This window comes from Lactuca saligna, chromosome 4, assembly GCF_052625555.1.
Source record: "Lactuca saligna cultivar CGN05327 chromosome 4, ASM5262555v1, whole genome shotgun sequence".
NCBI classification, from domain to species: Eukaryota; Viridiplantae; Streptophyta; class Magnoliopsida; order Asterales; family Asteraceae; genus Lactuca; species Lactuca saligna.
Window position 1 is genome coordinate 190,015,935 of NC_136420.1, and position 16,665 is coordinate 190,032,599.

Sequence of the window (16,665 nt, forward strand, 5' to 3'; positions counted from 1 at the left end):
AGATTATATATATATATATATATATATATATATATATATATATATATATATATATATATATATATATATATATATATATATATATTAGTTGTGGTGATTTGGATGATTTGGATTGTAGTGGTGGAAGGAGGATGTGAATATTCATCAAGAACAAAAACATAAACTTTTCTTGGACTTGATTTTTATTTCTTTTTGTAGTTTAATAATAATAATAATAATAATAATAATAATAATAATAATAATAATAGTAATAATTTGAAATTTTAATAAACAATTATAAATTAAAATTTTATGAGAAAAATGCATGTGGACAAACTATGTTAATGTGAGCACCATGTGACATGCCATATAGTCATGGTAATAAGATGACCTCACTGAAAATAGAATATATGCCACGTAGAAACGTATGAGCAATAATCATCTACAAATCATATCTAAAGACTCTTTTAGTTTTACATTTATCTATTTAAAAAAGATCACTTTGATTGTGGAATATATGCCTTGACATGATACATATAGAAAGAATTAGAATACTTGCCTTCACTTTTACACCTATAATTTATATCTTTTCAAAAGAAAGAACAATACATTTTCATGATATATGGTGGCAAACATAACAATATGTATTTAATTATAATACATATAGTTTAGATCATATCATTAAAATCATATTATTTTAAATCAAGTTAAGTCAAACAAATCATGGTTCATAAATAACTTTTTGGCTAATTTTATTTTTTCTGAAAATTTTCAGGATTGAACCTGTTTTATATAGAAAAAAACCTTTCGTATTATTTTTTATTAACAAAGAAAATTTTATTGATAAATTACAAATTGAAAGGGAAAAAATAACCACCCATTTAGAGATTGTCACGTGTCATTAGAGTGTAATAGAGACGAGGATGTGGCATGTCTTTATGTTACACTAGGCGAATACCCGCGCATTGCATAGAAACACATATATAGTTGAAGTATTTACAAATATATGTTTTCTTTTTTAAATATAACAATAACGTTGTTGTTAAATTTGATATTATAATTTTTATACTAAACTCATATAATATATTAATTATTTTGAATTATATGATAATATATACATTTATTATAACTTTATAATCTTAATCGTTTGATTGACTTCTACCCGCGAGTTACACATGAATAAAATTAAATATAATATATGGTTTAATGTTATTTAAAGTTGTTGTTATTGTTAATTAATTTTTTTAAATTTATTTGTTTAATATTTTAATTTCTATCATTATAATTATTTTAAACATCAAACATTATTTATTGATTTTAAAGGTAACAATATAATCATTTATATAGATATATTTTTAACTATTATTATTATAAGTTATTTTAAACTACTTATTTTGAAACTTTTAACGATTATAAAAATACATTTATGACTATTTTAGTTAAATTGAGATTACAATTTTTTTTTCTTTTGTATTTATCACTATAATTTATCACTTTTAACTATTTATAAAATATTCTTTAGTTTTATTTTTTGTGGAACTAAAATATATATTTACGTTAACCTTGTAATGCGCAGAAACACTTATATAGTTGAAATTTTTACAATTTTTTTTTTAATATAAGAATAATGCTTTGTTAAATTTGATATAATAATTCCTATACTAAATTGATATATAATATATTGATTATTTTGAATTATATGATAATATACTCATCTATTATAACATTATAATCTCAACTGTCTGAATGATTTCTACCCGCGAATTACACATAAATAAAATTAAATATAATTTACGGTTTAATATTATTTATAGTTTTCGTTATTGTTAACTAATTTTTTAAAATTTATTTGCTTAATATTTTAATTTCTATCACTATAATTATTTAAAACATCAAACATTATTTTTTCATTTTATAGGTAACAATATAATCATTTATATAGAGTTATTTTTAACTATTTTTATTGTAACTTATTTTAAACTACTTATTTGAAAACTTTTAACGATTATAAAAATATCATTAGAAAATATTTTAGTTAAATTGAGATTACCATTTAGTTTTTGCATTTATCACTATAATTTGTCACTTTTAACTATTTACCAAATATTCTTTAGTTTTTTAAGTGGAACTGACATTTATATTTAAGTTGACATGGTAATGTTATATTTATGTTTAAAATTTAAGTATTTTGTCCAAACTGTTCAAAAGTTGTAGCTTTAAACTGATAATTGTTTATATTTAACATCATATTAAATGTAATAAATTAAGTATAATATTTTAAAGTTAAAGAATAACTTTATAAGTATAAGTAAATATCTTTTTTTAAAATTGAAATTTAGTTTATTTATGATTACACTTTAGGTTTGATATTTATTTAACCTTATTAACCAACTTATAATTATTATTAGAAAGACACTTCAATTTATCACTTTTAACTATTTATAAAATATTCTTTGGTTTGTTTAAGTTGAACCAAAATTTATATTTAAGTTGACCCTATAATGTTATATTTAAATGATAATGGTTTACATCCAACAATATATTAAAACTAATAAATTATGTTCAATATTTTATAAGTTAAAAAAAATAACTATATTAGTAGAAGTAAATACATTATTTTAATATTGAAATTTAGTTTATATATGATTACAATTTAAGTTTGATATTTGTTTAACCTAATTAACCAAATTATAAATATTATTAGAAAGAATTTGAAAAGTCATGGAAGTTTCAAATGAATGTGGTGAAAGGAAAAATAGATGAAAGTTTTAAATGAATGTGGTGTATGGAAAAGTGATAAATTGAAGTCATTGTGATATATGCAACTATTTGATAAAATATATAACTTTTATCAAACTATTATTTAATATTTCTACTTTAAAACAAAATCTTAGTAGTAAAGCAAACATATGGTTACCATATTAGGTTTATTAAACATTATAGTTTAATTTTTAAGTCATTGTGATATATGCAACTATTTGATAATTTTAGAAACCGTTTAAAATTGTGTAAATTATATATCAAATGAATGATAATATAACGGGTAACAAAACGTATAAACAAAAATATGAACTACAACTTTTAAAAACATAAAAATAGAAAAACATCTATTATAACATTTGTATTAAAAAATATATACATACAATGAATAATAAAAAATATGAAAAATAAAAACTATAACTTTTAATCACATAAAAACACTAAAACATCTATTATAATATGTATATTAACTCTTCATATTTAAATTACAAATCTTTTCAAATAGTTTTTAATGAGCAAAACTTTACAACCTTGTAAAAGAAAGGAAAATAAAAAGTTATTAGTGATTACTAATTAATAATCATAAGTTAAAAACTATTAATTTGTAACTAATAAATATACATAAATTAGAAAACTCTTGAGTTTTAGTGTGAGTTTCAAATGAATACGCTACTTGGAAATGTGTATTTATTATTATTATTATTATTATTATTATTATTATTATTATTATTATTATTATTATTATTATTATTATTATTATTATTATATTCTTCTAAATAATTGGTTTTGATGCATCATTTTATCCATTCAATTATTAAACATAAAGATATTTAATTATAAATTTATAACATACATAGGTGCATATACATGTTAAACAAATCACATTATATATATATATATATATATATATATATATATATATATATATATATATATATATATTCGTAAATGTCATATGTAATTCTTGTTGTAGTAATATATGGATAAATTACTTTCATATGAAGAACATATCATGATAAGTCTATGATAATTACATATCAAATGTTAAAAGTTATGTTGTCTTTTAAATATATTGTGTAGGATAACCTAACAAAAAAATAATATAAAATAAACATAATCAGAATAGAAAAACTACAATCAAATAAATAAGACCATTGGGTGGTTGAATATATAAATAAAGATGTTACATAAACATACATTTAAATCAAAAGAAAAAACTAATATTCATCAACTTTGCTCAAACAAAAAAAAAAAACTTATATCCGTTTTCTGAATCTCCTTTCTTCATTTAAAACCATTCAACCATAGAAACTTAATGACAATTCTTCACTAACCTGAAATCAAAATATTTTTCTTGAAAAAGAAGAATCAGAAAGATATTTCAAACAAAACATTGATGTTTGGAGACTCACATTTAAGATTGAGTAATACATACAAATCATATATAACGATTAAATGAGAAACTGAATACAAAGAAAGAAAGCAAAAGCTTCATTTGTTTTGGTTGAAAGATATTCCAAGCAAAACATTGATGTTATGACATCCTTCTTACATGTAAGATTTTATATAACACAAAAGACACAAAAAATTGACATTTTTATAGTAAACTTTTCACTAAATGCTAATTAAATATAATATAAGTTATAAAACTTTTGAGTGTTAAATCATAATTAAGAAAACTTTTGAGTTCCATTAGTTAAAAAAAAGGGGGTTTCAAATATCTGTGGTTTGAGAAAGTTAAAAAATGGGGGTTTCAAATGCATGAGATTCAAGAAAAAATGTTAGCTTTATAAGTATGTATGATAATGATAATGATAATGATAATGATAATGATGATAATGAAATGAGTTTTAATAACTATTATTAATTTCTTTAATACCAGACATGTTATATAAACTATTATTCTATATTTTTCTCTTTAGTTCTTGATTTCCTAAAATGCTTCTAGCCCTAAGTATTTATGAAATGTTGCTAATATTTTTTGTTCATGTTTTTTATTTGATAGATTTCATATAATCATAATTGTAATATTTTGGATGACAATTTTCATTAATCGTATAAGCTAAACTTGAAGAAACACAGTTTATGAAGATCATCCCAGAAATAGGCAATATAAAACTTTTTTTCCATTTACCCCAATCGTATTATTTATATATCCATCTTGGTTTCTTAAAAGGCTTATTTCCCTAAGTATTTATGCAATGTGTTTATAAAATATTGCTAATGTTTTGTGTTCATGTTTCTCTTTTTTCAATTTCATATAATCAAAATTGTAATGTTCTAGAATACAATTTTGATTAATCGTTCAAGTTAAATTCGAAGAAGCATAGTTTATGAAAATCAATCTAAAAATAGTTAATGTAAAACATTTTTTCCATTTATCTCAATCATATTATTTATATATCGAAAATGAACTTTAATTTGGATGTGTACTTGCTCAAATAGTATAGAGACCTCAAAGTCGGTTATTATACTAAGAATGTTTATTTTAAGTTTTATTTTTTTTAAATTAATTTTTTATTTAAAGATTACAACTTTATATAAATATTGTTTATATTTGTTTGGTGTTGTTGATACAAATGGTGTTTGGATTTATGTTATCAGAAAACAAAAATGGTAAATAGTGTTTGAATTTATGAAAGTTTTAAATTAAAAGGTGTTTATATAATTTAAGATAAACAGTTAAAATAAGATAATTAGTTATAGCAAAACGAATTATCAAATATAGTTTTTAGTGAGATTCAATTATCTATAATATTAAGATTAAGATTATCACTGTTTAAACATTTGATAAATTCCAATTATGTAAATAATTAATTATTGGAAACATTAATATTTACACGCATAATTTACCAAGATATATTAACAAAATATAACATCTAATTTTAACTATTGTACCATATTGATTTTAAACTTATATAACTCGTCAATTGCAAAGTAATTAACTATCACGAATTTAATTTTAATACCCTAAACTCATTTCTAATCTCCCTATACTAATAAAAGAGTAGTTCTTTTATCATTTGTCACACTATTAGGTCTCCTAATAAATGTTATGCCACTTGTCAACCTATTTGTAACATCCATAGAATTCATGAAAATTTTAAACTTTTAAAACAACCCATAAATCATGATTATTTGCAAAATAGTTTTCAAAACATGTTTAATATCAGAGTTTTCCCAAAAAAAAAAAAAAAACACGAGGTGATGCACGATCACGTCTTCTCATTCCCGTGATCCTCTGAGGTACCTGAAACATAATCCAAAACTGTAAACCCAAAGCTTAGTGAGTTCCCCCAAAATACCAATACACAACAAATAACACATAAACAATAACATCATGCAATTGGTCCACATCTAACATACTGGATTACCCCTAAGCCCACAACATAAGTCTGGCTTGCCCTTAGCCCACATCTTATGTCTGGCTTGCTCCTCGACCGGATCAGTCCTCAAATTGAATGCCACTAAGCTCTCAATACGAGTCTGGAATTCCCTTCCTGACCCTCAGCTCATATATGGAATGCTCATGAGCTGCCAGTATAAGTATGGCATGCCCTCCCCAGCCCTCAGCTCATATCTGGATTACTCCAGGGTTTGTTGGCTACCGCACAGAGCAGTATAACATCAACCCAACCCACACAATACGTCGACATATAACAGATAATAATATATACATATAATCAGACAGTATCACATGTAGTCCTACAGATCTACCAGACTAGCATATAAAAACTAGCATGCATATCTATTCCATACTCATCATATTAATGCATATTATGTTAACAAACCAATAGACCGGCCTTAGTGCCTTCGACCCGCAAGTATAGTGAGGAAAACTCACCTGGTAAACTGGACATAACTGATGAGGCCCGACTCTGAATCTCAGCTCTCTACATAATACCTACATCCATCAAGTGACCAATTCCATCAAAATCCTGAAATACCCAAAATGCCCTCAAAGTCAAACTTGGTCAAACATAGTCAAACTCAAAGTCAATGTGTCGAACCCGCTAAACTAACTGAGTCAACCCAATCGAGTTAACTCAACAAGGGCAGACTCATGTGAGTATGTGGGGCGTAACCTAGAGGTATGCTAAGTGTACGCGAAGCCTTGCATTGACCAGCTTACAGGGTGGCTGACCGAGTATGCGGGGTGTACTCCCACTTACGCGAGGCGTAACCTCGCAAACCTTAAATCCTCATTAAGTGCTTAATGGCTTATTGTAACACCCTCGGTAGTCAATTAAGATATAATAAGCATTAAAAGTGATTTTTTTTAAATTATCTAGGATAAATAATCTTAACCGAAGTAATAGTTAGGGTTAACAATTGTAACCTATTATACGTAATAAAGAAGAATTATTTGAATATTATATGTTTCATGATTATTATAATATAATAAAATAGAAAAAATCTGTCGAATCGTCCGTAAATCGTAAAAATAAGTGCGCCAATATATATATATATATATATATATATATATATATATATATATATATATATAGGATGTACACGTCATCCCGATCCCGAATGTCACACCCCCCAAACCGAGAGGGTGGAAACATTCGGGGGGTGGAGGACGTTATATATCACAACAATTGCATCATAGTAATCAAAGTAGACACAACCATTATATTGAATAAATAAGGAATTTACATCTGTTTGATACATAGTTTGTATGACAACAGAATGTATAACAAAAGTATAAAAGATGCGACTCTAAAAGCTCCGTATTCTCAAAACCTGTGAGTGTACGTGTCTACCGGTTCCCTAATGATACAAGTGGTCTTGAAAGTGTATCAACATTTCAGTTTGTGAGTTCATAAGAATGTTTTTGTAATGAAATCTTGTCTTTGAATCTGTGAAAATGTTTGTATGTTTCTCAATAAAATCCAATATTTTCTTTAGAAGTTTAAAGTTTGTGACTACCATCATATTTCACTTTAAGGTTTAGTTTTTTTAATTTTAAACAATAACCTTCTTTTTATATTTTATACGTTTTACTAGTATGTACCGTACACAAGGAGACATTGGCTTTTAGGCTGTGTCCTTGATGATTCGACCATGCTTCCCACTGGTATCCTTTAGCGCAATCGAGTAAAGAAGTTCATTTGTTTTGCTGTAAATGACACGCTTAACATACCAATATTGTGAAGTTATTCATCATATCTTTTGAAAAAACCATTATAATCTTTCTCATTTGGAAATACTTGCAAACAAAATACACCATATAAGTATTTTGGTCACTAGCACCTTTGATAGCGATGGTTTCTTTGTCTTCCAACATCATTTTGTGATGTTGAGAGAATAGATCAAGATTGTAAAACCATTGCTCTATAAAGTCGTAAGCTTTTATAAGAAGAAAATGTTTTTTCAGTTTTCTTCATGTAATGGAAATGAAAACATATTATATACTCAGTACACTCTTACGTAAGAGTCCGTATTGGCCGACGCATAAGCTTTTGCCATAAATCCTCCAAAAAATACTAGGTAACATGAGTGTAACTGAAAATATAACCAACATTGAAAAATGCTACATCACTTGATGGTAGATTTGAAAAAATATACAATGTATAAAAGAACCCTGACAATATAATAACTTAAGTAATATATATTCTTTAAATAATTCAAACATCTATGTAAATAATATGTCCATCCATAGGGTGCAAAACATCTATGTAAATAATATGCCCATCTATAGGGTGCAAAACTAAGGGTTGTTTGATTGTCTAGGACCAAATCATATCTTACTGATTGAGTAAATATCTGATTGAATCAATATGGATTATATTTTAGACTGAATCAAAGACTTTATGATTGAATCAACGTGGATTATATTTTAGACCGAATCAAAAATTGTCACACCCGCAAACCAAATTGGCGGAAACATTCGGGGGCGGAGGACATCATTTTTATAGGGAAAATGACTCTTGAGGGTAATTAACTTTTGCGTTTGTACTCATTTGGTCCCTTTTTTTGTATTCAATATACCATCGAACTTGTTGTTGGTGTTTACCATAGCCCTTTTGACCGACTTTTGACCTGTGATAGCCGGTCAAAGGGTTATGGTGAACACAAACAACAAGTTCGATGGTATATTGAGTACAAAAAAAAGGAAAGGGACCAAATGAGAACAAACGCAACAGTTGGTTACCCTCCTGATTCATTTTCCCTTTACTCGTTTACAACAAATCCTACATCATCTCATACTGTTATTAATGACTTTATGAGATTCATTCTTGCTTCTCTTCAAAACATAACCTACGAAAGGACATTATTCATACATGTACAACTTTGTAATGCACTTGAATATTATTAGGGGAATCTTGACTAAGCAGACGCATTTCATGACTACATTTACATTTCCAATCAAATGATTTATCGTATCATGGATTCTAGACAAGTCTACAAACGAGTGGAATCACAAGTGTTATGATTTTTGAGTTTACTTAGCTTTAAGATCGAACTCATGGGATAAGATACAACATCAATATTTACAATATTATGGTGATGTGTCTACAAAAGCAGCATGATATTGTACATATTGATGTTGTATCTTATCCCATGAGTTCGATCTTAAAGCTAAGTAAACTCAAAAATCACAGCACTTGTGATTCCACTCGTTTGTAGACTTGTCTAGAATCCATGATACAATAAATCATTTGATTGGAAATGTAAATGTAGTCATGAAATGCGCCTGCTTAGTCAAGATTCCCCTAATAAATATTCAAGTGAATTACAAAGTTATACATGTATGAATAATATCCTTTCGTAGGTTATGTTTTGAAGAGAAGCAAGAATGAATCTCATAAAGTCATTAATATCAGTATGAGATGATGTGAGATTTGTTGTAAATGAGTAAAAGGAAAATGAATCAGGAGGGTAACCAACTGTTGAGTTTGTTCTCATTTGGTCCCTTTCCTTTTTTGTACTCAATATACCATCGAACTTGTTGTTTGTGTTCACCATAACCCTTTGACCGGCTATCACAGGTCAAAAGCCGGTCAAAAGGGCTATGGTAAACACCAACAACAAGTTCGATGGTATATTGAATACAAAAAAAAATGACCAAATGAGTATAAACGCAAAAGCTAATTACCCTCAAGAGTCATTTTCCCCATTTTTATAGTATCACAATAATGCATAATAGTAAACAAGCAACAACATCATCTATTGCATTAATAGTATAATTCAATACAAGTGTGTTATGTGTAATAATAATAAGACACCAAAAAGAATGATCAAAATAAAGACGAGTCTGGAAGTGCTTCGTCTTCTCAAAACATGTCATCGGTACCTGTCTACTAATGACCTGAGAATACAAGTTATTTTGAAAGAGAGGATAAGCATTTAAGTCGGTGAGTTCATAATCATTTAGTGTCAAATGTTGTATAAGTTTGAAGAAAAGTGTTTGTAAATGTTGTAAATATATGTAAATGTTTATAATGAAAGTTTTTGTAAATGTTTGTAGTAATTTATTGAATCTATTAGAAAATACTAAATTTTCTACTAGAATGAAGCCTTCTACCAAGACTCAATTGTTCTGAATGTTTGTTTCTTTGTAAAAGTGAGTATTTTCCCAAGTGTAACTATCATTACTAAAATATAGTTTTACTGATATGGGCATATTTAGCTACATATTTAGTGTAGATTTTCTTATTTATTAGTTAAATATTTGCATGTTATGGACAAAAGGTACTTAATAGTGTTTAAATTATATTTTCTGTCCGAAAGAGAAGCTTAGGAGCAAAAGGAAGCAGGAGGTACGATTGGAAGCTCGGGAACGGAAGAAAGAAGAAAAATGCTTAATTCTGAAGCTACTCGGCGAGTAGGGACTTCTACTCGACGAGTACACACGAAGGTTTGCGAAGCAATACGTGAAGTCCTTATCGTACACGGATTCTTCAAGGGGACTCAACAAGTTGGTTGGCTACTCGACGAGTAGCCCCTGTTTTGAGAAATCTATAAATAGAACCAACAAACCCGAATTGGAGCCTTCTCTGGAACTTTGGTGGAAATACTTGGCGATCAAGGAAGTCTCTGCAACTCTGGAAAACTTTGAAGAACCCTAATCCTTCATTCTTAGAAGATTAATGCAATTTAGGTTTAATTTTCCACTTTACTTTTGAATAGAACTATGTTAGGTTTGTTTAAATTCGTTTTTAGGTTTTCATATACTAAAATCATGAACTAAATTCGTTAGTTTCTATTTAGGGAAGATCAATTTGCTCATATGGACTAATTTACTCTTTTGATTAATTGTTATTTGGTGATTTTGTTAAATTAAGCTTGTTAAAGACTCTTATTCATTAACCATAACTATTTCCTGTTAATTGCTAAGTAATTAAGCTGCATGAACATCTCTTGACTATTTATCTCATATAATTTATGTGAACACATTGCTATATGCCTAGGAATAATGACTATGAAACTAGGATTAACTAGAGAATGGGTAAATTAATGTCTGAGCTTGTATGATACACCATCAACAAGAGGTTAATTGAATCACCAATTTAATTAGCTAATTACAAGTCTTATTTGACCCGAATAATTGAACTAGGGAATTTATTAGTTTAATCACTTGATCACTGCTTAAATTAATCTATTTTTTAAGGATTGGTAATAATGAATGTGAATCTAATCACCATAGTCGGTAACCAAAAACAATTAATCTATTACATTATCATAAATATTAATCATAGGAGTAAATGAATCGAACCTAAACAGAATCCCTTTTGATCATTGAAATTAGTTTCATTTACATGTTTTCAGCTATTGGTTGATTAATTAAGTTTTAGTTAAGTTTCTAGTCTTGCAAAACTAGAGAAAACCCTTCCTTTTATTATTTGTTCTTTTTAGATAATTCTAGTATTTAGTTTAATTTACCGTTTCCTTTGTTCGATACACTGCTTACCTAATTATTATACCACCAATTGACAGGTACACTGCCTTTTGTGTGTTAGATTTATATTTAAAATTAGGAATAAAACTAGTTGAGTTCACACACATCAAGTTTTTGGCGTCGTTGTCGGGGGACGGTTCAAAAATTAATACTAATTTCTAGTTTTATCAACCCTTTGTGTGAGACTCTTCTTGAACAAAGTTACTTCTTAAGTAATTTTGTTATTAGGCTAAGTATTATTAGTTTTCTATTTTTAGAAATTTCATTCAATTTCCTTCTGTTTTTGCCTTGAACTCGCCGAGTCCAGTCGCAGCTACTCGGCGAGTCCATCGCTGATTTTCAGTTTTTTTGTTTTATTTCAATTTTTTCTTTTTACGTGTGTTTCTTGTTTTGATTTCAGGTTTACATGACCCGAGGATCCAACACACCTTTGGTCCCTCCATTTGAAGACCCGAAATCCGCACTTAGAAAGAATAAAGATAAAGTAATTGAAGACAATCACCCACCAAAGAAATCACCATTCAAAGACCTTAAATCAGTTTTTGGGAAGAAAAAGGACAAGAAAGCAAGTGAGGCCAGCAGTCAACAAAGCGAAGGAAGTAAATTAGAAAATTTTGAAGATAATACAAAAGAAGCCGAGATTGAGTACAATTACGACTCCAAATCCGAAGAAGAAAGCGAGTTTGAAGACGAACTAGTTAACCCCATGGCTAACATCGATGAAGTTCCCATGGGAGAATGGAAGAAGAGGATACGTGACGATACCGACCCGGGACTTGTGCAACCCATCATTCCCGCTACAGCCACTTTCGAACCAAAGGGCCACATACTTTCTCAACTTAAGGAAATCCCTTTCTACGGAAAAAATCACGAAGACACCTACAAGCATTTGGATGAGGTCAACGACGTAGCTGATTATTTTAATGTTCCAAATGTACCTCGCGAAACCGTGCTGCTTCGTATGCTTCCAGTCACGTTCAAGGGTGCTGCAAAGGATTGGCTCAAATCACTACCACCAGGATCCATCACTACATGGGCTAAAATGAAGGAAGAATTCATTGATCAGTTTTGTCATCCCTCGAAGATAGCCAAATTCAAAAAAGTCATTGCCAACTTTGAGAAAGAAGCTGGAGAATCCTTATATGAGGCGTGGGAGAGATACAAAGGTCTACTAAGAAATTTCCCACATCATGATCTTAATAGCCAACAAGAAGTCTCCATTTTCTATGATGGAGTGAATGTGACCACAAGGCAACTCCTTGATTCACAAGGACCTCTCACAAAGAAACCACCCCTGGTGATCAAAGAACCAATTAAAGAATTATCTAAGCCTTCTAGGGAATACCACAACCCAAGGAATGAATTGACTCGAGGGGCGGTGAACTCCATTACCGATGACATGGCAGCGATGATGGCAAAGTTGGAAAGCATGGACCGACGAATGACTAAGATGGACCAATCCATCCATGCTATAAGGGTGGGATGTGAAAACTGTAGAGGGCCCCACCTTACAAAAGATTGTGACCTTGATGAGAATGGGAACCGGAAGGTACATGTGTGCTATTCAAGTGAAGACATGTATGATGATAACTGGCGAAAACCCAAGAAAGAATGGCTACCATATGATGAATATAAAAAGACAATGGAGGAGAAATACAATAAAAAAGATAGAGGCTTTTATCAAAAGAAGGAACCGATACATGAAAAGAAATCAGATTTGGAAGAAATGCTTACAAGATTCGTGGTTGCATCCGAGAAAAGACATAATGATACCGATGCTACACTCAAAGATCAACAAAATATGTTGAGAGAACACCAACTTATGACGAAGGATTAACAAGCCCTGCTTAGAAATCAGCAAGTATCTATCCTTAACATAGAGAAGCAGCTAGGCCAGCTTGCTTAACAAGTAAATGAGAGAAGACCGGGTGGACTTCCTAGTAATACCAAAAGTAACGCAAAAGGTGCGCATATAAATATCGTAACAACTAGGAGTAGGAAGATTAGAACTCCCATGTCCCCTATTCAACAAGAAGACCCCAAGGTGGTGCAATAGGAATAAGCAGAACTTGAAGAATCACAATTTCACGACTCGACTCGCCGAGTCCCCCACCTGAACAGAAAAGTTAGCCTCGTGTAAAGCCATATCAGCCTCCACTTCCATTTCCTGAGCTAGACAGGAAAAGAATGAATTTAACTACCAGAAGTTTCTGGAACACATAAAGGCCCACCAGATTAATATGCCATTCATAGAGGTGGTTGCACAACTGCCAAAATATGCAAAATTCCTCAAGGAGATTTTAACCAATAGAAAGAAGATGGAAGAGGTGAAGAAAGTGGTCCTCAATGAGAATTGTTCAGCTGCCATGTTGAACAAACTACCTAACAAGAAGGGTGCTCCGGGAAGCTTAACATTGCCTTGCTAATTTGGAAACATAGCTTCCATCTATGCATTGGCTGATTTAGGGGAAAGTGTTAATCTCATGCCTTACTCATTTTTTCAAAAAGTTAGATTTTTCAGAGCCAAGGCCAATTCGAATGGCGATTCACCTAGCAAATAAAACGGTCACATTCCCGAGTGGGATATGTGAAGATCTATTGGTGAAGGTTGATAAGTTAGTGTTTCCGACGGATTTTATAGTACTAGACAGGGAATTGGATCCTCGAGTCCCAATCTGTCACACCCCAAAACCGGAACGGCGGAAACGTTCGGGGGTGGAGGACGTCATGTCTAGTATCACGAGATATGTATATGGTAAGCAAGTAATGAACAACCATTTCATTTAGAAATAAAGTGTTTACAATGTATGTGTTCACAAAACATAGAAGTCATAAAAAATAACAAAACAAGACTTGAAGCTATAATGCTCCGTCTTCTGAAGTCCCAGCACGAGCACCTGTCTAATAGTCTCCTGAGAATACAAGTTATTTGAAAGCGTTGATCAGCAATTAAGCTGGTGAGTTCATAAGATTTTAGTGATGTGGGTAAGCTGTAAAATGTGGAAAAAAGTATATGTAAAAGTAATGTAAGTTGTAAGATCTGTTTTGAAATGATCGCCAGTTCCTCTAGAAAATCCTATATTTCCTACTTTAATGGAAGTCATGTAAAATGACACTACAAGCCTTTCTATGCGTAATAAGTGGGTACAAGTTATATATACCTGGAGTAAACAAACAATCGATTTTGCGCATCTGCCCTCAACCCACAACCCAACGGGGTACAGTAAGTAGATAGCACACATTCCATTGGTTGTTAGATCGTTGTCATATATAACCATGGTATATTCACTTGTTACTCATGGAGTTATTTGTAATGGTTCCTTTAAATCTAATGGAGAGTTCCTTTTAAGAAAACCTATATTTCTTATAATAAAATATTGACTATAGTGATTACTTTTATAATAGCTTTGTTTATACTGCTATATATAATTTGATATCGGGTAGATAGTAGATTGGGTAACCTCGGTGTAAACCCACATCCAACGGGAACAGGACGTACATTGAAGAGCACACATCCTACTAGCTGTCGGATACTAGTTTTATATATAAATATGGTGTATAAACTAAGGTGTTATAGATTTAACTCACTTAAAGTCTTTAAAACTGTACTGGCTTAATAAAATGGATTAAGCCCTTAACTGGGAAATCGCTAGTTTTGTATACCAAAAGTACTGACTTTTAACCGAAAGTTTTGTACTAGGAAAACTATGCATTGACCCTGTGTCCTATAACCTGATCCATACCTAGTACCCTTATGATGACTTAACGTATACTAAGCATAAATATATATAGGTTCAGGTAGATAATAGATTGTGGGAACTCAGTTCAAGACCCCAATCCAACGAGAACAGGCAATGAGACGGATAACACACATCCTGTTAGCTGTCGAAATCTATTAGCATATATGTATCCTATAGTGTATACATTAAGGAATCATAAGATTAGCATTATGGTCCTAACCTTTAAAAGTAGCCTTCTACCAAGACTCGATTATTATGAAAGCAGTCTTCTACCAAGACTCTAATGTTCCTTTGTAAATTGAAAAGTACATTCTCCCTAGTTTATAACCTATCCCGATTAGAGAATATATTAACCTTCTAGTGTTACCGACACTTTAAGAAAGTAATGGGAGAAATGAGTACCCTGATGTCGTTTATAATGACATACGGGGGTACTAACAACCTAAAAACATATATGTGTTTTATTACGGTCATGATGTGAAAGCTAGAACCCCTACTAACCCGCTCTCATGTATGGAGATTGAGGGAACCAAACGCGACCCGAGCAAATCCATGCAAGCAGTGTAATTCACACTAAAGTTAGATCATGTCTGCGTGTTATCATGCTATAGCAAATTTACTTGTTCGTTATGTTCTGTTCTGGTATTGTTCTGTTCTGTTCTGTTCTGTTCTGTTTTGTTCTGTGTGTGCTTCATTGTACTAGAAGTAATGAATAGCATTCTCCTAAACTATACCTATAATAGTTTACTAATGTTCTAACTTGACTGATACTGAAAAGACTCATTTATCTACAAAGTTATGCTTATACTTTAAAAATGGAATTTTGTATAACTATAAAGTAACATAACCTTTTAAAGAGTTTTGAAATGTTTTAACAGCTTATAAATAACATAAGTAACATTTTGAAAGAATGATTAACAACAAATAATTACACAATTATCAGTGTGTTCAACTTGTATTCCCCCCCCCCCCCCCCTAAAACAATTAAAATAGTTAAAAGATTCATTACGGGGTATGAACTCACCTGATGTGGGTGATTCAAACGGGTATGCGCGTACGGATGAGAAGTTCCATGAATGAAGTTTCGAGACACAATAAGTCCTAAATGATATTTAAGGACACATAATGACATGAATATAGTGTTTATAAACAACTATATGAAAGGAAACACCTTTCGGGACTAGGAAAAACCTTCTGGGACTTGGAAACACCTTAACCAAGTGTTCGAATCACATGCGATTCAACCCAGGAGGGTATAAAGGCACTTAAATGAGTTTACTA

At 30.2% G+C, this 16,665-nt stretch overlaps 1 non-coding gene across 1 annotated transcript; it reads right to left on the reverse strand.

Moving 5' to 3' along the window:
- Positions 1-12,734: 12,734 nt before the first annotated feature.
- On the reverse strand, positions 12,735-12,841 carry LOC145044420 (small nucleolar RNA R71). The gene has a single exon (XR_013681373.1). It is a non-coding gene; the product is annotated as a small nucleolar RNA R71 (small nucleolar RNA).
- Between the last annotated feature and the right edge of the window lie 3,824 nt (positions 12,842-16,665).